Source organism: Hesperophylax consimilis, chromosome 1, assembly GCF_061612785.1.
Source record: "Hesperophylax consimilis isolate HC1 chromosome 1, BYU_Hcon_1.0, whole genome shotgun sequence".
In the NCBI taxonomy this organism is placed as follows: Eukaryota; Metazoa; Arthropoda; class Insecta; order Trichoptera; family Limnephilidae; genus Hesperophylax; species Hesperophylax consimilis.
In genome coordinates, this window is record NC_142836.1 from 17248170 (window position 1) to 17275577 (window position 27408).

At 32.0% G+C, this 27408-nt stretch overlaps 1 protein-coding gene across 2 annotated transcripts in view; it reads right to left on the bottom strand.

Annotated features, from left to right (window-relative positions):
- The window catches only part of LOC149426370 (netrin receptor UNC5B-like), a 198370-nt gene that overhangs the window by 91111 nt on the left and 79851 nt on the right, over positions 1-27408 (bottom strand). The gene's annotated exons all lie outside the window — the stretch shown is intronic.

Here is a 27408-nt window from a genome sequence, read left to right on the forward strand (position 1 = left end):
TCAATGTGGTGGGAGAGCAGTTATAAAGTTTATACGTGTATGTAGTTAAAGTCAAACTTATCTTATATTAATTAATGAAGGGAGAATAAGATACAAATTATAATCTCTGGTTGCTAGTAGCGCTAAATAAAAATAAACCAAGTGTATTGGGAATCTTCGCTGGGCTGACTTCTATCTGAGTAGCTCTGGCTAAGAATGTGTCCAGAGAAATTCGATCTTAATACCGGTAATCCTCCGCCGCGTGGGGCTCTAATTCTCCCTTCAACTCCGGCTGTACTAATTGCATGCCAGATCTCCAAACAAAAGCCACACATTGGGGTGAGATGAGGGAAACACGAAACAAACGAGGAGCCAGTGTGAGGGATCATTAAACTAGTTCGTGTGTCCAATGTCTTGTGTCTCAGTCCACCAAAATAAAAGCAGAAAAAGCAACAGAAGACCTCGCATTTAAATATACATTTTGAGATTTGATGTGCCTGAAGTTACATTAAGGATGGCATTCCCAAATTTGAAAGATCATTTCTTCGACAAATCTGTCAAAGTTGTAATGATTTCTTGAACAGATTATCAATTCTACTGTGCCTGGAAAGGTTTTAAGCAAATTGGAAACAGTTTTCTTTCAAATCGGTATAGGTTACATTTCTAGGAATTAACTTTTCAGTCGTAATCAATATTTAATACCGTATCGATGGTCTCGATCGAACCTACCGTATTCAAGATATATAATAAATAATGTTAAATGTACAGTGGACTGGCAGTCTGCTAATCCACGGGGCAATCCGTCTCTAAGTGCGGATAAAAATACAGCTAGTTACAGCCGCATAATACGATACTGCTATTGCAGTGGATTCGGACATGAAGATGTCTTGGAGGCGGTATTAACCTGAATCCTGCGGAGTCGCGAAGGCAGCATTTGTGTGGCCTCAAAGCCTCGACATTACCGCCACGCTTAATATCTAGGCAGTCTTTAAAATTAATCTCAGAGTCTCAAGTTGCAGACTTGCGGATACCGTGAGTAACAGGGAAAGTCTCTCAGAATGTGGTTTTATTCACTCGTCAGGGTTAAGAGAGCTTTTTTTATTAGGTGGTCTGTCGAACTGTTCAAGTTAAATTTGAGTTCAAAGACATTCTAATACTATGAAGGTTTATTTCAAAGTACCTGCATTTAGTTCGGTAACCTGCTGAAATATAACGTTTCCAGCTTATGAGTATTTTAGTTACCTATAAAACTCCCTCACTTAATGGGGGAATTGAAAGCCTTTGTTGGCTTTTGATATTTTCTGACCAACTTTTTTTTAAATATCACTACTGTCCAATGTTAATCCTAAGATTTCATAATTTTTAAGGGGAAGAGAAAAATATGCACATTTAATAATAATATGATAATTTGTATTGCGCTGTTTTTGTGCAAAAGCATCTCAAGCGCGAAGTTTGTGTTTTTCAATTTCAAACAGTTTTTTAAGCATTTTTTGATGTGGTGCTTTTTTGCTATTTCTATCATATTCCAATGGTTGAAAGTGCGTACCTGCATTTATAAACATATATTATTATATAGACACGATACTAGTTATTATAGTTGTAATGTGCATGCAAATCTAGAAAGAAAAAAAAATCCAGTAAAACAATTAAATAAACTAATCCGGATGGGAGCAGTATTCACATAAAAAATCAAATTATTGGATTTCATTTCATTCGTCGAATTGTTTTTGCCAAGTCCTTGTTCCTCCAATTTTTGGGGTTCATACGACTGGATTTGTTCGTTTACATATTTGAAATGGCTCAATTTCTATAAAAGTACCAAAATCGTGAGAAGTGAGAGTTAATTTTTTTATTTAATTTTTTTTTTATTTCCTTTATTTTTTCCCAATTTTTACATTTGACATTACAGTTTTATAATAATAAGAAAGGGAACCCACTAAGGCGCAGCCTGTGAGTGGGTAATATAAGTGTAGGTATACATTATATTTTTGTACCTAAAAATAACAGTAAGCATATAAAGAAAAACAGTAGGATTATAATTAAAGTTAGTCTAAAAGATTGTGCAAGAGGTGCATATTAAAAATAAATCAAAGTAAAAATGAAGATTGTAAGATAATATATATGAAGTAAAATAACACAAAATAAAATAATAATAAATATACACAAACAAATAGAAAAAGAGAAAAAAGTAAAAATTAAATGAATAATGCTTCAACATTGCTTCTTGAATTGTACAGCCACAACTTTAATTCTTTTTGGTATTGCGCTAGTTTAGTTGTTACTTGAATTTTTTTTGGTAATAGATTAAAAGTGCGAGGTCCAATAATAAAGCTACTGTGAGTTTGCATTAGTTTGGTATTGGTTTGTGGGGTATAAAATACATGATTTCTTCTAAATTTGATTTTAGGTTCAACTTTTTGAATTTTTTTTTGGTTTTTCAAGACAAATTTCAGGCTTTGAAGTAAAAATAGTTTACGGAGATTGAATAGTTGAGAATTGATAAGCCGAAAATAGTTGAGAATTGATAAGTCGTCCTTGTACAATTGATAAGTCGAAAATGTCGTTTTTATTATATATAACCTTGATTATATGATTTTGTACTATTTATAGTGGTTTTATAAATGTATCTAGTGCGCCACCCCATCTTAATATACCGTACATAATTGAGGATTGCACTAGAGAAAAATAAATCATTTTCAATTTGTCAACATTGAGTACTTCCTTAAGTCTATAAAATATGTACGTCAGATATCTTAATTTAGAAACGGTGTTATTAATTTGTTGTTACCAGTTTAAATTTATGTCAATATATATACCCAAATATTTGATCTTTTCCAAGTTCAAAGCAAGAGGTGCATGTTACTTTATTACAGTTAGCATTATGTAATCTAATTTTAAGGTTATTGGGAGGTTTGTTTTTACTGTTTTTATGAAAAATTAGGTAAAATGTTTTACTATAGTTTAAGAACAGTCTATTACAAGTTAGCCATGATAAGACATATAAAATAATTTTTTTTGCATTTAAAACAGTTTCAGGCCAGGATTTTCTATTTACTATTATTGCTGTATCATCACCGTAAGGTACAATTTTACCAGGGATTACAACATTACATAAATCATTAATATATATTAGGAACAGAATTGGGCCAAGCACAGTCCCCTGTGGTACTCCATTTTTTATCACTGTTTCTGTGCTATAAAAATTCCCTATTTTTGTTTTTTGTAATCTGTCTTTGAGATAGTTAGTGAGAATTTTTAGTGCATCTTTTTTGAAACCTATTTGATTAATTTTGTTTATGAGTAGATTGTGATTTACAGTATCAAACGCTTTACTTAAGTCTAAAAATATAGCTAGACTTTTTTATTTTCATCAACAGATGTGTATAAATTTTTTGTCGGATCGAATATTGCATCTTCAGTGCTTAATTTATTTCTGAAGCCATATTGATTTTCGGACAGAATATTGTTTTGTTCTAGGTGTTTCATAACTATATTTTTGATACATTAAATTTATCAACTTAAAGTAATACTTGGACTGCACCCTGTTCAGTGACGTAAATACCAACTCCACAAGGCGGGGAATCAACCACGGTAGTCAATAATTTGGATCATTTGGATTAATTTGGGGCCTACTCTCTATCTTTCGGGTTAAAAAACAAGTAAGTTTATCATTTTCTTGCCGGTGCTGTCAACTGAGTGAAAATCGTCTCTAATTAGTAAAATGTATCTCAAAATATACTTAACACAGAGTTTATATTTTAGGTATTCCTCCGCAATGCATTTATGTATTGCATTAAGTAATTACAACATATAAATTTTTAACTAGTGTATAGCACCGGAGGACGAGGCTTTTTTGAACACCGTAAGGAAAGGGTTAATACGGATTTGTGACGTTGCTAAACCAGCGGCAGGAAAGTTTCGAAAGATACCGAGTAGGCCCCTTGTTATTAATAATGACGAATTTAGTTTGTCTGTGACGTGAAATATTCTTCATGTTAAACTGAACTCTTTTTCTTTAAATTTAAAGATGGGATGTTGTTCACAGAATTTCATTAAAAGTTCATCAAATTTCTCAAAGTTAATTTTCAAGTTCTGTGAAAATTCTATTCAAGTTCTGTTATTATTTCAGATCTGTGGAGCAACTGGCCTAGCCCATGGTGATATAATAACAGAACTTGAATAGTAATTTCAAAGATATTTTATGAATTGTTCAAATTCTGGCCCTTAGTGTCATTTTCAAATGTATTGCTTGTTTTTGTCAGATATCGTTATTTTTCACAGGTTTACTAATGGTGTTTAATGGAAAGGTCTCTCTGATTGGTTGTTTTTGTTATTATAGTTATATGCATTATTTATTTCTCAACGTTGAAAATTAAATAACGAGGAAACATTTATATTTTAAAACGAGGAATATTTTGTTTAAATTTCCTGTGATTTTTAACGGCTGTGCGCTTTGTGGTAGTTAAATACTATTTTCGAAATCTACTTAACAGCTTAGATTCCAATAAGATGCGGTTTTAAACAGCATCGGAATTTCCCCAAGAAAATTAATTAACATTGTCTGTTTTAATTCCTTTGTATCTTGCAGGAATATTTGATGAAAACACCAGTATTCCTTTTTACAAATTCTCTCAATTTCATTGTTAGAAGGGGTGGGAAAAGATGAAGAATTTAAAAATTCATCAGTTTTCAAAATATTATTATTACAAAAGTTATTTTCGGAGGAGAAGGGTGAATCTTCAAAACTATTTTGGGCATAAAGCAAATTTTTCCTTTTGCACAAAGTTTGGCTCTGGAATGTAAGTGCCAGAAAGTACCCGCTGGTCCTGGTCTAGACAATATTTGTTTTGATTTGTACATCCAGTTTGCTGAAGAAACAAAAACTCCAGAGTGAGCTCTGGCGTCATTAACCTTGCTGATTATTTTTATTTTTAATTCCTATATGCAACCACACGGAGAAAATTTACTAATATTGAATATTATTAATAATAAGTGCTTAATTATCTTCTTTTTTTGTTGTAACAAATAGATATGTTTTCATGACCGGGATCTCCCGTGCTGAGGATATCATCATCATATTATTAAAATATAGCAGTATGGATACTATAAAGTAATTATACATTTATTAAATAGTCTTTTTTCTGAAATATTACAAGCGCCAGCTTCTATAGAAGAGGAACATTAAAGGTGCTTTTTTATCCAGTCGAGTGATTTCAGTTTCAGTCGGTATTTGGTGTAAGTATATTATCTATTTCTGATCTCCCTATGGTTTGTATCCAGCTTTTTGATTATATATTATCAAAATATTAAGAATCTATTCAAATTATTTGTAATCTGATTAAAAACGGGATTGCAGGCCTTTAAAGAATGAATCGATAGGTTTTCTAATAATCTTTTGGTAAAATACGATTATATTATCACGAAGTCGGAAAACGTGTTCATTAAAATCCTAATATTTCCGCATTTCGTCATTGTTTATTATTCATGTAAAAACAGGTGCATGAATACGTGTTACGATATTGGGGATGTACTGTAATCAGGAATGAGCCTGTAATCCCGTTTTTAACCGAGTTGCCAATAATCTTCACAATATATTTTTATATAAACTATGTAAAATATGTATGTAAAATGGCAGACCGAACGCCCTCGATTTAACAGGCCACGATAATCAGTCAAACGCTCTATATTTTGTAAATACATATTCTTATTTTTGTACAACAGGTTTATACCTACAAATAATTATTGTATGCATTTACTATTTACTTGCTGTTATAATATGTCAAATGGATATGGTTATATATATTATTACTGTTACTATTGTGAACTTACAATCTTCAGAATATTTTTTTTATGAACTATGTATGTAAAAGCCCAATGGGCGTATAAATAAATAAATTTGAATTAATTTTTAATATATTATTAATACTCATTTTTCTCCGTGTATTTATAACTAGCATTACAAAAACTTGTTTTGCTGTTGTCCATTAAGGCGATGCACTACATAGTTATTTAAAATCATGTGTTTTTGGTTTGAAAATTTGGTGGCCTAAAAATGTTTAAGATGCTTTAATTAATTACTGCGAGTAAAATATATTCTGGCCTTTGAAATAATTGAGTATTTTTTGGATAAGTCTTTTTATAAGCCCAGAAAAAAATAATGTATAGGCCTATGAAAACTGCTTTAAAGTTCAAAATGTCCTACTTACGAACCCATTTTCGGTTATAATTTTATTTTACACTGTGGAAAATTAAGTTATTTATAAAATGATCGAAAAACATTTAAATATTTGTGCCTGAACATCCACAAAATAAAATTAAAGGCACTTTTTGGCCATGTTTTTTTCTTGCATAAATCCAAACAGGTGGATGCGGATGGTGTGAAGCGGGAATTTAAGTCTTATCGCCATCTACGTAAGGTGTGTTATTGATAGCGGCTCGATTCAAAATATTACACGACGTAGTGCATCGCCTTAATGTTAATTTAGTAATAAACTACAGAAACGTTGTAAATTTAAATGATGATACATGATATTATTATGCCGATATTTCATTACTTTTTTAATCTATTTTTTTCTCAATGCATCTTCCGCAATGGACTGGAAATATTATATTCGATACAATGCGTCACGTCTCAGTCTACGATGTCAAAAGGTGAAGGTGAGTTGAAAATGTGGAGCTTATCAGGACGTAAATGTTCTTGTGCCTTTCTTTGTGCGAACAACAAAAGCCGATCTATTGGACCCCGCAGAGGATATTTTTCACGCGCATCACAATAGCCGATATACGGGTCTCCGGATTCTATTGAAAACGAAATACGTAAGTAGAATGTAGTATTGCAAAATGTCTTAACTTATGATGTATTAAGGGTCGGGTGTTCTTTTGCTTCGTTTTTCAACCTCTTTTTCCCATTTGAAATACTACGGTCTTCGGATTAAAAGTTAAAACATGTATGCTATTTCATTAGGTTTAGTATTCTCTTTCACTTGACATAACTATACGTCTATTTGAATCCGTCTATGAGCAATGTATTTTTACCATTTTGATTGGAAATGTGGCCTTGCAAGACCACGTAAGAAGTGTGGGCTATCAAACTAGTTTTAGATAAAGACGGGTGTGCAAATAGTGTGTACGAACGTGTCAATAGGCTCTTTATTCCATAAGATATTTGAGTTTCAGACTCGCCAAGCAAAAGACGACACACATTACAGCTACTAGCAACTAGCTCAACAGCCCCCTCAACAACTGCTTCAGGTTTAAGTAAATCAATATTATTTTTAGACAATTCAATATTCTCTTCAACCTCCAATTAAAAGTTAATATCAGAAGCCTCCCCATCATCAATAACATAGTCAACGTCATTGTCATCGTCCTCAGGGTACGGATCCTCTTCCTTATTATCCGCTATTGGTTTGACAAGATGAACGTTTCGATGCGATTGTACGGCTCACGGCACTCCGTGATTATAGTTGACGTGTGTGATTTCAAACTGTACAGTTCAAAATCTGACCAAACTATTGGTCAGCACACGGCCTGTAAAAAGCAAATCGGCGTGACGGAACAGTTGATATACAAAAATAACCATTCCAAACGAACTATATATGTAGAAACCTAAGGGAATTTTGGTCAGTCAGTTTTCCATTTGTCATAATGTTTTGAACTGAGACCGCAGATTATTAGAATTATTTAAAAAAAATAACGACGATGTTATGTCCGAAACTAGAAAAATAAATTAAGAATATTTTTTCTTGATGAAGTGTCTAGATGAGGTTCACACAAAATTATTGTTTGTCATCAAAGGTTCTATCAAAGTCACTAATTAAAATAAAAAAAATTCGCCGCAATTCTTTGAAAAAAATACTTTTTCATTTTCCGTAGAAAGTGTTCTAGAAAAGACAAAAACAAAAAAAAGACACCGCCATCTCACACGTCTTCCGCTTCCAATATAACTTCCTCCTCCCAGTAATTGGGTGGCTTCGCTCCAAATTAACCGCTTTATCACGACGTTTAAAATGCCAACATAATTAATCATAAGGGTGGTTCAATTCTGCGAACGTTCCAGGGGAGGGGTGGGAGAGTGTGCGCTTCAAGCCTTAGTATCTACAAAATTATTGCGTGAAATAACATTTGAGTGGCTGATTGTTGATTCATCGTAAGCCGTTGATGGAAAATTATTTTTACTGAACGCTTAAAGCCGTAGATTTTGCTTGCTTACGCAGCTATTATCCCTACACCTGCGTCAGAAGGGGGAAAGTCGATAAACATCAACATCATTCTATTTATTTACTTAGAACTAATCAAATGCCAGAAGTGAAGATATTATTTTTATATTATTGTTTCACGTTCTTTGTATTAAAATTGCTGGTAAAACTAAATTAAAAAATCGACCATTGACTGACTATTTATTAAAAAAACTTCAATAGAATCTGATAGTATTAATACGCTTGCGTCTGGACGATGTAGGCCCTCTGATTGGTCAAATTAAAATTGTGTGATTCTGATAAATTCTGCATAGGGGGTCTGCAGGCAAAAAATACCAATCTGCCCCTCAATTTTAAGCAACCGTAAAGTTCATTTCGGTTTGAAGGCGACTGGATACAAAAAAAATAATACATTTAAAATTAAGACACGATTTCATACTGAAAAAGAATCGCCACATGTAATACGATATTTCTTCAAAAATATCGTTTCTGCTCATACAATTTTTGGATAATATCGAAGAAAATATGTTTTAGAAAGTTCATAATCCATTGGATTAATTACATTACAGTGAAAATTATCCACAATTACGTGATTACGTTTGACGAAAAAAGCACGCGTTCATTCAATATGGCCGCGGCAATAGCAGGCCGACAGAGCACACCTCTGGCGGTGTAAAAACTAACCAAATAACTGGCGCGAATATTTAAATATGCAAAAATACTTGACCATTGCGTTTCATAAGAAGATTTCTTCTGGAAGTTTATTTAAACTTTGCAATGGCATTTTTCATTATTATTTATAATTTTTTTTTGCTTATTAATTATATCTGATTTTATATTGACATGTTTTCTAATTTCTAAAATTTAAAAATTATTTATTTGCGATGATTGTTTATTTATATCTTAAGAAATAGGGTAAAAATACCGTTTGAAGAGAATATGTTTAATTTTTTAATTTAGTATTTCAACTATCAATTTATTATTATTGTAGAAAGCAATCACTTTGTGGTTTGACATATTTAATAAAATAAAATAAAATACTTTTTTGTTTTAAAACCACGATATTTATTAATTTAAGAACCGACCGGTTTCGCTTTACTTAAGCATCATCAGGGTACAAATTAATACTAAAAAATAGTATTAGTATTTAGTATTACTTTTTTAGTATTAATTTGTACCCTGATGATGCTTAAGTAAAGCGAAACCGGTCGGTTCTTAAATTAATAAATATCGTGGTTTTAAAACAAAAAAATATTTTATTTTATTTTATCAATTTATTAGAATAACCGTTAAAATGTTATTTGTCTTATGAATATATTGTTTTATGGTTACATGCTATTTTTTTAAGGTGTTAAAATACTTAACACAGGATATAAAACATCGCAAATAAATAATTTAGAAATTTTAGAAATAAGAGAATATAAGCAGATATAATTAACAAGATTTTTTTTTATAAACTATCTTTTAAATATTTTCCCACTTAACTGGTCTTTCATATTGTAATTCCTAATTCTTATAAACTCAGCCTACTCTTACCCCTCCCCCCCTCCTTCCACTTCTTTTTTACAATTGTTATCTGTATTTAATTTTTGATTTCGGTGTATACTTCGTTCATGAAACTTGTATTGGTTGTATATAATAAAGTGATTTTAAAAAAGTTATTTGTTTTTTAATAAAATAAAGTTTAATCGGATAACATTATTTTATCTATTTCCGTTATATATCAATGCATACGTACATATTAAAATGTAAACATTATATTTATTTATTAATTGGACAATTTGCATAGCGCCGCTTTTGTGAGATATCACCTCAGGGGTGCTATATTGTAATAATCTACCTTGATATATAGATTTTTACTCTCCCGATGAAGGTGTATATATAATCTAACTTTAAAATTTATTAGATACAGTAACAGTTTTAGTTAAATAATTACCACCAGTTGGAGTAAAATTCACACCTTTTAATTAAACCGACTTCTAATCTCATCACACAATTACCCTCCTTTTATTCATAAACACGGGTACAATTAATCAATATGTAATAATCTATTATTTAAGTCAACTTTGTTATAACTATATTTAATTGTGAGAAACTATACGATATTTATTTATTTATTTATTTATTATTTATTAACGCCGATTATAGCGGCTTTTACAAAAAAATAACATTTGTTATACATATTAATACAGAATATACATAGATAAAAAAAAATATAAATATAAAATACATAAAAGAGAACAATAGAAATAGTTATTATAAATACAATACAACAATTGTTTATATATTTATATATATATATATAAATATATAAACAATTCATATACAATAAATCCCGGATAAATTAATACTTTAAAACTATATTTGATTATAATCAATCTGAGAAGCGCTGACATACAGTTTTAATTAAATAGTGTTTGTATGAGGTTAAGCTAGTAATGTTTATAGATTCATCCAAAACATATTTATTACCAAGTACATGTAGGCGATTTATTATGGAATTGAGTTCAGCGTTAGATCCTGTATTGTTGCAATGATAGGGTAATTTGAAACGAACTGATCGACTAGGTACATGGAAACATATTAACGAAAGAAGTTCAGGGGAGTTCAACAGGTTGGTAACGATTTTAAATAGATAAAATAGGTCAAAACAAATTCTTCTTTCTTTTAATGTATCGAGTCCCAATAATTGTAACAGAGAGGGGTAATTAATGTTTTCGACGAATATTCCCAATTTAAAATTAATATAACGTAAAAATTTATGTTGGACTCGCTCAAGGGAATTCTCATGTACACTGTAGTAAGGACTCCAAATGGTGGTGTTAAATTCTAGTTGGCTTCTAACAAGTGAAGTGTAAAGTAATTTGACAGTTTTTAAATTTTTAAAATCCTTTGAAATCCGTAAGACAAATTCTAACATTTGCATTGCTTTACTGGTTATATTATTAATGTGTTTAATGAATGTTAATTTAGTGTCAAATGTTATATTGATTCAACTTATAGACATTGACGGTTGTAACATATATGCACTGCAAGTCTTCTATGAGCTAATTATATCAGGCACGGTAACAGTTAATATCAGTTGTAGACAATAATAGTAGTCAATAATAGTGTTTCATTTGAAATAATCCATCACAAATACGTAAAATTTCATTTATTTAAACAACTGTCATTCTTATTATGCGTAAATTTAGCCTATTATTATACATTAACTCCTCCCTGTTCCGTATTTTAACTATATATACTGACCCTCTCTCTGTGAATGACCTGATATCTATCTATTATGTAACTGTTGTTAATATCACTTAAAATGGGCGAATTGTAAGTAAGTGCCACCCGCAAAGCCTAGCAGTTAAAAACCCGCGGAGCGGGTTTTTAACTGCTAGTGTCTATTTAATGTAAGTGTCAATATTCTTATCAGTTTATAAAAAGTATTTGCATACCTTTGGGCAAATTGTTTTAATTAGGACATGTTTTAATTTTATATAAACAAGCACCCCCAAAAGGTCCAAAAATACTAGATGAATAGTGACGTTTATCAAATCCGTTTTAATTTTAGATTTGCAATTCAATTCGAAGATATTATTTTTATGTTTTTTGTTTCAATGTTCAGCTTCCTAATAAAAACTTTTTTAATTATTGAAGACAATATTAAGGATTCCTAAACGAAAATCTGAAACAGAAAAATTATAAAAAAGTACGGTCACAACTAGGACCGTATCTTTTTCTGAATTTTCTGTTTCAGATTTTCGTATAGGAATCGCTAATATTGTCTTCAATAATTAAATCAAAATTAAAATTTTGAGGTTTTACTCACTAAGCTATTCCAAAATATAAAAAAACGTATTTCGAAGTAACTAAAAACTAGTGCGTGTAACATTACATATTTAATGATGAACATACTTTGAAATACACCAGTTCAACGCATTCAATATATATGGACAGGCTGTCTATATAGACACAGTAAATTACAATGTGTGTTTATCATTTAATATAAAAACAAAAACAATTTGAAATTTCTCCAATAGTTTGTGGCGTTATTTTGATTTTAGATAAATGAAACACTTTTTTAACATCATAAAAGTGTTGAAAACAAAGTGTTTAATTTATATATCATTTTAAATTTAATTATTTTTTATTAATTCATTCGACCATTACACAAGCAAAATGATTACCTATAAACTAATCTACATCACCCGTTTAATTCCTACGGTCAAGGTATTTTGATTCCCCTACCATCGTTTCACAGGATACTATAGACCCCAGTGTCACCCTTTCAAAGGGAACGTCTTTGAAGACTGCATTAATATTATAGATCGACAGTTTTTCAGTGACAAGAGAGCTATCAAAATTCAATAGAAAAATGTTTAAACAATATCCCTTTTAGGAACGCTAATCACCCACTTTAAAATGCGTGTAAAAGTTGCGAGCAAACATCAATTCTAGCTTACTTGTTCCAATATTTACCAAATGAGAAATTCCATATTGGTCCCACAGAAAAATATTTGGTCTTTTGCAGTACAGTTCGTGCTGTTTGTTTAAGGTTATTCTATTCGCATTACAATCACTGAGTGAACTTAAACTTTTTGCTTTTTTAAAATGTCTGCCATTAGTACTAAACATTTTGGTTAGTAAAAATGTCACTTGAACTGAACACCTGTGACATAGATCCTCGGCGGGAGGTTAGGTGAGTTGGTTATTAATTGGTTTAGCTTCATTGATCTGGAACAAATTGAAAGACAATTCTATATAATCGTTAGGCGTGCAAAGAGTCAACTAATCCTGATGTCAAATAATTTATCACAAGTATTTGTTCTGTTCAATTAGTAGTACGAATGGTAATTATAATAATTTAAAAATTGTAAAATAAAGCGAAGAATTTCTAAGTTTTACTGTTAGAACCTACTTTGTAAAAGAAAAAAAACTCCCTTCATCATGAGTCATACAGTTTCTTAGAAGAGTTAACCATCCGTTATGGCTATGGAATAAAAGTGCTCAAGTGAAGCGGATTCACCCGAGTATCACGATACTGGGAACTGGGAACAGGGAAGCCAAGGGATATGACATTTGGAGTTATTTTTAGAGGGTGCAACCAACCATTACAAGAGGGTAAAGTAAGCGGGGTGTCTTGCGCAAATTGAAACTTAATACTGAATCTATTAGAGATCGCATTGAAGAAAAGAAGTCGTGTACCCAGGCTATTAGGGGATGCGTTCTTTGGCTGGGGAGGGAGAGGATGTGCAGTTGAGTGCAGTTTGATTCATTGCCTTCAAATGCAGCCAAACCATTAGCAGACAGTTTGTGCGTACTTTAACTTACGCTCTCTGAGCTCTGGCCTGATTTGATGCGACTATTACTTACAGGCGAGTTAGAAAACGACCCTATGAAATAACGCAACCAATTTGATATTGAAATGGAGAAAATGTTTATACCTAAATAGGTACACATTTTACGATGTGTTTAAATGAAGTTTAAGTATAAGGAACGATCATATTTTGAATTTAGAAAATGACTTTGTCTTATACCCTATGTAATATTTTTATAAACCTTTTTTTGAACATGCTTTAAGTCATTTTTTTATAGTTTCGAAAGTAATGCTGCGAGTGCTGAAATATCTTTTGCCGGAAGTATTAAAGTTAAGTAAAACTCTTGGATGCTGAAGTATTTTTGTAGTAACATGATAAACAGAACATCTCGCATACGCTCTTAGCAAACTTTCGAGAACAAACTATTAGATTCGAATTACTGCTCGTAGCTAACTTGAATAAAGAAGACCTCAAGTCAAATATTGGTTTGGGACAGAGTCTGAACGCGCCGCTGGATTTTATTTACATAGCATGTTGGTGGAATATTAAAAATAAGCCGACTGTCTCCTTGGGACACTCGAGGCTTTTAGGAGAAATATAAAACGGACAGAATACTCACTTCTTTATATGATTTCTTCCAAATAATAATATTTTGCGGACATTTTGACTGACGGATTCAAGACTTCCATTAAAAATATTATCCAAGTAATAATTTCTCAACAAATGGAGCCGACTCCGTCCGAAATAAAATAAAATTGTACATGTAAATTTACGGATCTTTAATGATGTACCTACCATTCGTATGCGAATGCTGTGGTATAGATACTAACCAATATAATACACGTATTTATTTTCAAATTAAAAGTAGCTGTAATTTTTTTCTGGGAAAAGTTTTTATGATGGTAGGTTGACTTACAGAAATAGGGTCTTGAAAAGAACATACGTACTTCATACTGTTGGTTCTCGGTATGAGTTTTAGAGTAGGTACCTGCATTTGTTGAAAAGAAAGTTCCAAAGCCGGACGGAGAATTTCCTTGAGCTTCCGTTTAGTTTTGTACAACTAAATAGTTTTTAACTTCCGGTCGCGAGTTTTTACCACACTCTCCATCAAACGAATGACTTCAGAATGTCTTCAAACTCCTTTTTAACTTATGGCTTGTATATTTATATACAAATTCTATAAATTAATTCTTTAAAAATAAAGTAGTTGCTTTAGAATATAGTTTTTCTGTACTTATATTTTTTTTTTAAATCACCCAGTTAAAAAAAATATATTTTTCAAAAAAACGGTTAGTTAAATAGTGGTGAACAGTTTACAAGGTATTAGAAATTATTACGATTATAGGTACCAATGATATCCATGAACCTGGTAAGTAGTTATATTCGTTTTACTGGATGGGGTTAGTACATGCAAGAGAATGATTTAAGGTCAAAATAAAGATAAACAATATACAAATATGTATGTGAGTGAACGTATATGTGTACGTGCATGGCTGAATTCACGTGTGAGTAATGTTTTTCTTAAATGAAGGTTGGGGTCAAAAAGTAGTCGAAAGTTTAATTGGGATTGAAATTTTTTAATGTTTGGAGAACACGATAAATAAATTGGTTAGTTTTACTGTTTTATATATAAAAGAGTTTGGTCTGGAGGATGCGGTTAGATGGTGTGTTAAGTTAAATTTGAGATTTATATAGGGACCTATCAAATATCTTGACAAGATATATAATTTTATGTAGTGAAATACTCTTATTTATAAGCATAACGTCACAGGCAATTGTGAATAATGTACTCTAAATTAATATGACCAGCCATTAGATTAGTACAACAGCACGCACACTATCGTATCCGAGTGGCTGCCAGGGAGTCCAGACAGACTAGCTTTGTTTATTTCAAAACTTTGGATTTTCTCGCATTCCTTGGTTAGTAACTAAGAAGAACCCAACATTCCCCTTTTTTGTAATACCCTAGACGTAAACGAAAACTAATTCTGTGTACAAAACAGCATACATAGTGCACACACAATACAACAGCGAGCTTACATAGTATTTTATTTGAAAATAAAGTTGAACGCTTGGTCTTAGACTTGAATAAAGGTGGGGGTTGGAAACTGTTGCACTGTAGTGTTATTGATTGCTTGCTTTATTTGCTTTGTGACGGCCGGCATAGTCCAGTGGTAACGCATTGGACTGCCATTCCGAAGGTCGCGGGTTCGAACCCGGCGTGCGCAAATAAATTTTATTTGACTAATTTGTGTTATTTCACAATTAATTAATTAAAATAATATATAGTATATTTGCGGCACGAGTGGAAGATACTACCAGTATCGCCCTGGTGTAAGACCACCATTCAGAATTGAAACGTTGCTCCAAATGGCTTTAGCCGTGTTTAGTGACTAGATCTGAATAGCCAGGTACTTTCCCACCTTCCTCTTTCCCTTCCCCACTTACCTTCAGCCTCACAACATCCCCCAATTGGGGATGATATAGTCTCACTGGCTCCAGACGGGAGCAGTTGGGACTCTTGTGAGGAATTCACTATAAAAAAAAAAAAAAAAAATTTGAGGGAAATATACGCTACTTAACAAGGTAGGTACAGGTAGGTATAATTAAAGCTTACGGAAGCCCAACTGTTTGAAAAAAAGTTAATATATCAAATGTCGTTTGATTTTCATTGAATTCTAGAACCCTCCATCCTAACCCTTGCTTTTGTTTTGAAGTGAACATTTGCTTTATGCGAAAAATTTCATCGGCGTTGTACATAGACTAAATACATCAATGGCGTTGTACATAGGAAAGTGATCTACACTCAGGGAATCACCAAACAAAAAAACCATCATCGCCAAATGGGTAAATTTATAAGAGCAAAATGGTGCATTTTGCGAGGGCTTTGTGTAATTTCTATTGTTTTCTGGTTTTTCTAGTGCAGAGAAGAGAAAAGCATCCCTCTTGCCCGGCCCCCCGCGGAGAGGTGGGAGTGGTCAGGCTAGATAGATGCGCATCTCACCCCTACACATACATTAATCTTTACCCCGAAGCTGCAGCCAATCTGTGTTCCGCACTCTAATTAAACTGTGAAAAATAGAAAACAAAACATACGAAAACTTTATATATTATTAGCAAGGATGCATCGGAGAAAAGAAAATCAATAACAGAATAAAAGTATGCTTTCAAATATTTCCAATTGACTACACTATCCCTTCAATTTTCCCATCGATTCATTAGCTTACGGTCAAAACGAGACGTGTCTTGCAAAATTTTAGACTTTTAAAATATTTAGTTATAGAAAAATATTTGAAGGTGTTTGATCTACGTACTCTTTACCCTACTGCACCCCCTCCTGCGATGGAGTATGCCCGGAGATTTTATAAAAAAATACCCCAAATGAAATTGCTCTAACTGAGATTGCGGCACTAAATCAAGGTCTTTTGGAAAACGTGACCGGTGTCGCCGGAAAAACTCGCCAACTCTTATTAAGCGACGAATTTATTTTCTACAAAATCCACGCAAGATTTTTAAGTGATCGGAAGACATGAATTCAACCTTGTATTTAAGTTTTTATACCAATTTAATAAATTCCATTTACATGGATACCACTTTTGCATTTATAAATTTAAAGGTTACTGAATAAACCTCGACGTGTAACAATAGAAGTGGAAAAATGTATGCACTAATTAGGAACTTAATTAATATTTCAAGTTACAATTTTAGTCTAAAATTACCATTGTTATTAGTTTTACAAGTAAAATAATTTAAAACATTTTCCTCAGTGGCGGCCAGAAATGTAAAATTTATGAACATTTTCTGACGGAGTCGAAATTTCCACCCCCCAAAAGATCAAATAAAAAGTGGGAGACAAGCAATATTTAAAAAATATTTTATTCTATTCTTATACCAATGCACTCTATGCACGTTGTATCTGCCGTTTGGTGCTTTTGTGAAAACGAAGTGATTATGAACATCAAGTGGAACACGATGTTTGATTTAGGACATGCCATTTTACCTAGTGCCATATAACTTGTCAGAAGACTGGATGCCGTGTGTGCTGAGCTCTCGAGAGGGCACTGGGCGCACTGAGTCAGTGAGATATTTATCTCGGACAAACAAGAAGCTTCGCTGCAAGGGACTGCTGCAACGGACATTTTGCCTGCACTTGACTTCTAACAGCGTCGGGATTTATGGATATTAATATGATCCAAGAATTACTGGACAACGGAATAGTTGTTGGGGCATAACATTACATGGGATATTATATGTTGGTTATGTGTGTTTACTTTGTTTCTCAAGAATGTCCATCATATAAAGCTCGTGTACGACAGGTTAAACTAAGAATATGAATAATTTTGTTCGAACTCTCCATTTAATTTGCAATTATTTAAACATTGTGACATGACATCCACCTATTAGTTTTAAAAATTGACCATGTATATTTTAGCTATATTTATACTGTGGGTGGTAATTTCATTTTTACATTAATTCAATGTGTCTTTTATCTATGTGGCAAATAATTATTCAATATTTTGAAAAGATCCATTAAAGCGTTTTACTTTCAGGCTGAAGCTGGAAGGGTAAAGGTTGTCCGGTTTTAGCATTCACATGGGAAACATTCGATAGGAAAAGGTACCTGAAAAAGTTTCATCTAGAATAACCTAGATAAATATGTGGCACGAGCAGTTTGGAGCCTAAAACTGTATCATCTAGAACAACCTAGATAAATATGTGGCACGAATAGTTTGTAGACTGAAACTGTATCATCTAGAATAATCTAGATAAATGTGTGCCACAAGTAGTTTGGAGCCCCTATTTTACCATCTAGAATAACCTAGATAAATATGTGGCACGAATAGTTTGTAGACTGAAACTGTATCATCTAGAATAATCTAGATAAATGTGTGCCACAAGTAGTTTGGAGCCCCTATTTTACCATCTAGAATAACCTAGATAAATATGTGGCACGAGCAGTTTGGAGCCTAAAACTGTATCATCTAGAACAACCTAGATAAATATGTGGCACGAATAGTTTGTAGACTGAAACTGTATCATCTAGAATAATCTAGATAAATGTGTGCCACAAGTAGTTTGGAGCCCCTATTTTACCATCTAGAATAACCTAGATAAATATGTGGCACGAGCAGTTTGGAGCCTAAAACTGTATCATCTAGAACAACCTAGATAAATATGTGGCACGAATAGTTTGTAGACTGAAACTGTATCATCTAGAATAATCTAGATAAATGTGTGCCACAAGTAGTTTGGAGCCCCTATTTTACCATCTAGAATAACCTAGATAAATATGTGGCACGAGCAGTTTGGAGCCTAAAACTGTATCATCTAGAACAACCTAGATAAATATGTGGCACGAATAGTTTGTAGACTGAAACTGTATCATCTAGAATAATCTAGATAAATGTGTGCCACAAGTAGTTTGGAGCCCCTATTTTACCATCTAGAATAACCTAGATAAATATGTGCCACAAGTAGTTTGGAGACTGAAACTGTATCATCTAGAACAACCTAGATAAATATGTGGCACGAGTAGTTTGGAGCCTGAAACTGAACAATGGTTAATTGAATTTATTGAAATATCATTAAGTCCTTACACGCAAATTACAAACTGTGACATAATTTCATGTTGATATGGAAATGATTCACTATATTTGCGAATTAAATGGGATCAATTTGTTAATTGAAAATGTAAGTTTTCGTTTTCGTACACAATAAGAGAATAATGCAGGATTTATGTAGTGACGGTGGAGGACGGAGTTCAAAGCAAATTAAACAAAGGGCAAATTACCCCTTAAATATGGTAAATTTGTTTTCTGTCGACGGCTTCATGCGAACGGTGAATTGGTTAGGCAAATTATTTATATCTAATAAATAACCATGTAGTTTTCTTCTCCTAAGATGGGTAAAAAGTATTTTTTCTTAATATAATAATTAAATAGATAAAAATGATAAGTCTACGAAAAACTTTTAATTACATCTTAAAAACCAGTAGAAAGAAAAACAATCAGTTTTGTGTCTTAAATTATTTTTTCTACATTTAATTGGATTTGTTTCAACTAATCATCACGCCGTAAGCAGAGATCACCAAACAACTCTATATTGCTTTATTCGCATTCATTATTTGTTTCATACATACATTCTGACTCCTAAAATATCCTGATTCAATTATTTGATTCACTTAGTCGTGCAATACATTCGTGGTGCCCCCGACTTATTATGTCATCTTGCGTTAAAATTCCAGACAAAAAGCAATGCAAAGTTTGTGATACTACAGTTCATTCTTGCCAGGATTTTAAAAGACAAACAATCTTTATTTCAAATGATCAAATGATTTAATGATTTTTTCTACTGAAGTAAGTAAGAGTATTCCAAAAATTTGACAATATTATGTGAACGAATATCTTGAGTTTAAAAATTGGATTTTTTAAATTTTAATTAGTAATAAGGAATACCAGTGGCAACAGGTTTATTTAGCTACTAGCTTTCTTAAATCCAAATAATAATATTTTACGTATATGCAGGTTTGAGCTACAGGGCGAACCCACGTGGGAATGAGATACGAGTAACGCCAAAACGTGTTTTAACTCTTCCTCCAGACAAGATGAATAATTGAATGGTAGACTAATACGCCTTTATCAAATTAGCCTCGCCTTGCCATTAGATAATGAAAATGAGCAACCGCAGGAACACGAGGAACAAGGTAATGGCCCCGAATTCCTCCGGAGAGAAATGAGCTTTAAGAACAACTTCACGGAAATTAACTTACAAATTAGACGCACGATGGCAGGAGATGCAATGAACTAACAAAAATGCTGAGAAATTAAATTGATTAAGCTTATTTTGGCTTACCCCTTTGCAATTGTAGTGCTTACCGATTAATTGGCACATTGCTCAAAAGACTCATAAGTTAAATATATTTTTGTGATTACTGCACCGAGTCCCAACTGCTCACATTGGCACTATGTCATCCCCCTTTTTAAGGGGATTTTTTAAGGCTGTAGGAGGTCGTGAGGGAAAAACAATGGGAATAGTATGGTGGAGAAGTTTCTGGCCATTCAAATCTGGTCACCAAACATGACTAAAGCTATTTCAAGAAACTTTTTGATTCCGTATGGTAGTATTTTAACCAGAAGTAAATGTACTTTATCATTCGCTTTTATCCAAATATTTTTTCTAATCGAATAATTGAAATTTGTAAATATTAGAATTACGCCTTCACGGAGAAAACTTACTGATATAAAATATTGATAATTTATTTACAATCTGGTCAAATGGAATGAATTGACAGATTTTCTAATAAACTACCAGTAAAACACGAATGTGATGTATAGATGTCGAAACACGTGACCATAAAAATTATAATATTTTCGCATTTCGTCAATATATTTATCAGGATAAGCGCAGCTGCATGAACACGTGTTCCGTTGTATTCTAAATGTAATTCTGTTTTATTGGAAAATTGCCTGCCATCACGTTTTTAACAGGATTTCAATAAATCAGCGATACTCATTTTTCTGATATTGATAATAAATAACAAATATATTATTTTATTTATTCTCTCATTTTTCAAAAAACATATTTGAGAATGTAAAAAAATATTACATAATGAAGTATTATTTGTACATCAAAAGGCCCGTGGCTTTTATAATTCATTCAACCAATGAATACCTAACCACTTGGGCATAGTTGTCCCCTAGCGCTTCCATAACTGCTAAATAAGTGAATTGCTCTCGTACGGCACTAACCTTAGTAATACAAACTCAAACAGCCCGCATTCAAGTATCCCGCTCGAGTTTAGCACCCCGAACTTGCTCACAAAAGCAGGTCGTAAGTTCTCCGCTAAATACTTTAGGGGTAGGTTATAATAATGAGCCATTTGCTATGTTTTTTGGTGTGGGCTGGATTTCTAAGACAGGTATTCATTTTTTTACTTTTAACTGTTTTTTTTTCAATACTGCACACGGAAAAAAAGATAATTAAGAATCTCTTCAAATTATTCATAATCCGGTTGAAAAAGGAATTGCAAGCCTTTAACGAATGAATTTATAGGTTTCCTGATAAAATTTAAGTAAAACAAATTAATACATAAAGATAGTTGCCAATAAAAATGTGCGGTGAAAAAATGTTGGTAGTTCTTATTCGAAGTATGATACAGTTAAAAGTGACCAAGGGGGATAGGGTCTAAATAGCTCAGTGGTAGAGCGGTGTCCCGGAAAGACAAGGGTCCTAAGTTCGAGTCCTAGATGTGACCGTATCCTTTTCTGTTTCAGATTTTCGCTTAGAAATCGCTAATATTTTCTTCAATAATTAAAACAAATGAATTATTACAGTGTTAAAAACGTGTTTGTAAAATTCATAATATTTTAGAATTTCGCAATTATATAGTATCAAGTCAAATGTAGGTGCATGAACACGTGTTCCAATATATTACGAATTTACTAAAAGTTTATCAGAAAATGGTCTACAATCCCGTTTTTCACCGAATAACAAATAATTTGTACAAATAAATAGTTTGTTTATAAAATTCATAATATTTTAGAATTTCGCAATTATATAGTATCAAGTCAAATGCAGGTGCATGAACACGTGTTCCAATATATTACGAATTTACTAAAAGTTTATCAGAAAACGGTCTACAATCAAATATTTTCACCGAATTACAAATAATTTGAAGATATATTTAATTATTGAGACAATATTAGCGATTCTTAAACGAAAATCTGAAACAGCAAATGATACTGTCGCATTTAGGATTTGAACCCAGAACCCTCGCCTTGCCGGGGCACCGCTCTACCAACTGAGCTAATGGGACCCTATCACCTTCGGTTATATTTAACAGTATCATACTTCCAAAAAGAACTACCAACATTATCTTCATTTTCTCACCGCACATTCAACTCGAACTAAATGAAATCTAGACAGTATCTTGGATAAATAAATTGTATATCCAATTTTTATTTGAATGTGCTACATCTTTTAACTTTTCTGCTTGAAATAGTAAGATTTTTGGCATACCCAATTGGGTATGTTGTGGGGCTTAAAGTAGTAGCAAGGAGAATGCGACGGAGAAGAGAAAGGTGGGGGAGTACCTGGCTCTTCAGATCTGGTCCCCAAAAATGGCTAAAGCTATTTCAAGCAACGTTTTATTTCTGAATGGTGGTGAGTCTTATATCAGGGCTATACTGAGAGTAAATTCCACTATACTTATATGTACCATACATTATTTAAGGCGATGCACTACGTCGTGTAATATTTTAAATCAAGCCGCCATAGTAACACCCCTTACGTAGATGGCGATAAGGTTTAAATTCCCGCATAAGACCATCCTCCTGTTTTGATTTGTGCAAGAAAAAAACATTGCCAAAAAGTGCCTTTTATTTTATTTTGTGGATGTTCAGGCATAAATATTCAAATTTTTTCCAATCATTTTATAAATAACTTAATTTGCCACATTATAAAATAAAATCATTACCAAAAATGGGTTCATAGTAAGTAGGAAATTTTGAACTTTAAACAGTTTTCATAGGCCTTATACATTATTTCTTTCTGGGCTTATAAAAAGACTTATCTAAAAAATACTCGATTATTTCAAAGGCCAAGATGTATTCTGTTCGCAGTATTTAATTAAAGCATCTGAAACATTTCTAGGCGACCAAATTTTTAAACCAAAAATACATGATTTTGCATTACTACGTAGTGCATCGCCTTAAGGAAGATTAAATTAACATAAATTGTGAAATAACACAAATTAACCAAATAAAAATTCATTGCGCTGGGATTCAAACCCGCAACCTCCGCATTGCTAATCGAAACCTCGACCACCTAAGCCGTGAATTCATTTCACATTCATGCATTTTTTAAAGCCAATTAAAGATGCATGCATGTGGCTCATCGTGGAAACTGTAAATACTGCAAATTGACAACTTTTCTTTGTAGAAGGGAAACAGAAGTATGCCACCAATTATTATAATTTGAACTCGACTTTGTACTTCGGTCCGTTTTACTTTCAAACAAGTTTAGTTTTAATTATTGCCGCTTGCTGATCTTCAAGTTGTCAAAGTAATGTTTTAATAAATTATTGATTTTGTGTTAAATATTCCCTTAGAACCAATTAACTACACTTTTTTTATTAAATAAATTAAAAATGGCATATGTCATTTTTTTCAAAATTGTAAATTCGGAGCTCGACTGTTGTGAACTTCTGAGTCAATTGTCGAAATGATCGAATTCAAGATATTATTTATGATAATTTCAGTTTATTAAAATTATTTTTTTACAATTTGTCCAATTGTAAACCATCGTTATTTAAGAAATGATTTTTTTACAACCGTTGTTTATAACTCTCATGTAAAAAATAAACATTGCAATTTACCGAATGGAATTCACAAAAGGCGTATACAAAGAGTAAATAAATGAAATAATTTAAAAAAAAACAGATAAAAGCCGTATACAATTAATTACGTATGATATATAGTGTAACAGAGATACAAACATAAACATGAGCAAATGCGTATGGTAGCTACATATAAAATAATACGAACTTATGAGTTAACGCTGTATTATGATATTATTTGCAGTAACCTAGTTGAAGTAGAGTTCCCTTAAATATCTGATCTTAACTCCAGCTGAAAAATCTGCTGACTGGTGCAGCTATAACTTTCAAGCGGTAAGATTGACGCAACAGTTTAAACTAACAACATAATTTCAATCGTGAGCTATGAAGATTACGAAAGTAAAAAAAATAAGACGCCATCTTCTTTATTCCAGATTTAATCTACCGAAAATAGGGCATAGTAAATAGGCATTGAGAAAATATCCTTAATCCGTTGAAACCCAGAATATATGTTTTATACCACCTTTAAATACTGACGTGTGAAATTAACGCGTTCGTTTTATATACTCGTACATAAGAGAAATGCCATGGAATAGTTACGGTCTAATACTAAAATATTTCAAATAAATACAAAACATTTTATAATTTTGAACGCTTTTCAAAAGCATATATTATACGCATTTCGCGAGTCTTTCTGTGAGTTCCACGGTTCTCTTTGATAATTTTATTGCCAACTTTCTTGCGAAGCCGCAATTAGCCTTGACGAACGAACTGGTTTCGATTCCTTACAAATAGAATTTTCATAACCGTTACCAATGAAAGCTTCATGTTTAATGAAAGAGAACTTTAAGAGTTATCGAAGTTGCGTCTCGGCGTGAAGAGGAATCATCTTTTCTTTTGACGCATTTTTACAGCGTTCATAAAAAGAAAATACACCGTGACAAATACGATTGGAATTTATAAAAACAAACCACAATGAAATATTCTTCCAATGTTTTAATATTAAGTGTGAGCTTTATGTATATATTAGGCATAAAAAGAGTACATGGATAAAAAAAACCTTAAAGTTTTCCATTCTTCGTTTTATTCATTTACAAATTTCACTGAAAAAAGCAATATAATACCTTTTGTAGTATATTTTTAGTAAAAGAATAAAGCAGTAAAATTTTGAAATTATAAACTAATAAAATAAACTCAATGTCATTGTGATGTAGATTTGTACCACGATTTTTTTATAGTGAAGTTCATTTTTCATAGCTCCATAGATAATATTGTGAAAGTGCCTTACTTTGCTCCTTTTTGCTCCATTTATCTTTTCTAAGTAGGTACATAGTTTTGGTGTTTTTTGTTAGGGAAAGCAAACATTGTTAGAAATGATCTGGTTCCAAAGAAAGTAATAAAATTCCCAACATGGTATTCGGCGGCTTTAATTAATATAACTAAAGAAACATTAAAGTTTTTTCGTGCCTGGAAACGGTACAAGAATCCTCTACTTTACCAATCTTTCTCAATACTTCGCAAAATACAAAAGAAAATTTCTAGTCATACTCACAACGCCTACATTGCTCGATTGGAATCAGATATACAAAATAATGTTAAAAAATATAGAATTATTTTAAAACGCAAAGAAAATCTCCCACTATACCAGAACATATGACCTATCATTTGACAACAGCACACGACAGCAAAGTAGTTACCGACTTGTTTGCCGATTACTTCTCAACGCTCTTTAGAAATGAATTTCCAACACTCAATGTTAATAATAAGGAAGATCCTCTGAACAACACATTAATATCCTCAATTAGAATAAATGAAGAAATCACTTTGAAATACCTTTCAAGCATGGATATTAAAAAAGGACCAGGAATTGATGGGCTACCCGGAGTTTTTATACGTAACTGTAGTAAGTATATCTTCTTTCTTCCAGTTTGCGCCATCTATAAAAAATCACTAACAGAAGGAACGTTTCCCCTCAAGTGGAAAACAGCCGTTATAAGAGAAAAATCAGTTTTTCATCTCCATAAATGTTCTACTAATATCAGACAAAATGCGTTTATATCCAGAGCCCGTAGTACCTATATTTAATAAGAATTTTAATTATATGGACATATTCACATGTAATTTAAGAACCTTTAAAAGATGTGTAATAACTAACATTAAATAATTTTAAATATTCTACTGGAAGTTATCATGTTGTTGCTTTGAATCCTTTCCAGTTACTTACCTTCCAATTTATACTCATGTGTTCAATTTAGTTGTAGGTATACATTTATTAAATTGTTATTATTGCTATTGTGTAGTGCTTTTATTGATTGCTGCTGTGTTGAAATTTTACAATACATTATGTTTTGAATTTTTGCTGGTTTTTAGTATATCAGTTAACTTTAAATTTAGCTGGTTATTAGTATATTAGTATATCAGTTAACTTTAAATTTTTATTTATTTGTGTTCTTACATCTTCTATTATTTTTTTATTTATTATTTACAAAATTGTATTTTTTGTAAATCTAACAGGCCACGGGTACAGAACTCTTAGGTTTTTTTAATATTTTTTATTATTATTATAATTTTAAGTGAAAATCTGTTATTGGATTTTATCTTTATTATTTAGTTTATTCTTATATATGTAAATAATCTGTTGATTTTCCCAAATAAATAAAATAAAATAAAAAAAATTAAAAATAACACCATCTATAAAACCGGTGATAAGCACGACGTTAAAAACAACCGTCCAATTTCTCAACTTCCTATTTTAAGCAAAGTTCTAGAAAAAATTGTCTTTGATCAATTATACTCGGCTATTTCCACAATCATTACACCGAATCAGCACGGATTCATTAGAAAACGGTCTACGACATCGAATCTGGCCCTTTTCATTAACTTCTAGCATAGCAAGATGGATAACAAACATATATTTGACACTATGTATACAGACTTCTCTAAGGCTTTCGATCGCGTAATATAAACAATTCTTTTGAAAAACTCGTTCTACTTGGTATATATAGATGGTGACTTGTTTAGTTGGATGAAATTTTACATTAGTAACCGTAATCAGGTAATTTTAATGAATGGTGTGTTCTCAAAATCTATCAAGGTAAAATCTGGTGTCCCCCAAGGGTCCCACCTAGGGCCGCTTATGTTCAACATTTATATAAATGACATTGGATCATGTTTTCAAAATTCCAAATATGAATTTTATGCCAATGGCATGAAAATATTCAAAGTTATTCGTTCTATTTCTGACTGCAAAGCGTTACAAAGTGACCTAGATAGGCTTTGCAAGTATTGCAAAGCTAACTGTCTAGATATCAATGTTTCTAAATGTCACACTATGACATTCACTACAAATAAACATGTAATTAAGAACTTCTATTCACTCAACAACGAACCTGTCATCTCTAAAAAGTAATGTAAATACCTCGGCGTTTACCTTGATAGCAAACTTATATTTAATAAGCACATTGACTCAAAATGCTTGGTTTCGTGCTTCGAAAAAGTAAAGTATTCAGTAATCCGCGTACAATTGTAATGTTATATTTCGCATTAGTCAGAAGTACATTGGAATATGCATCGCCAATTTGGAATCCAC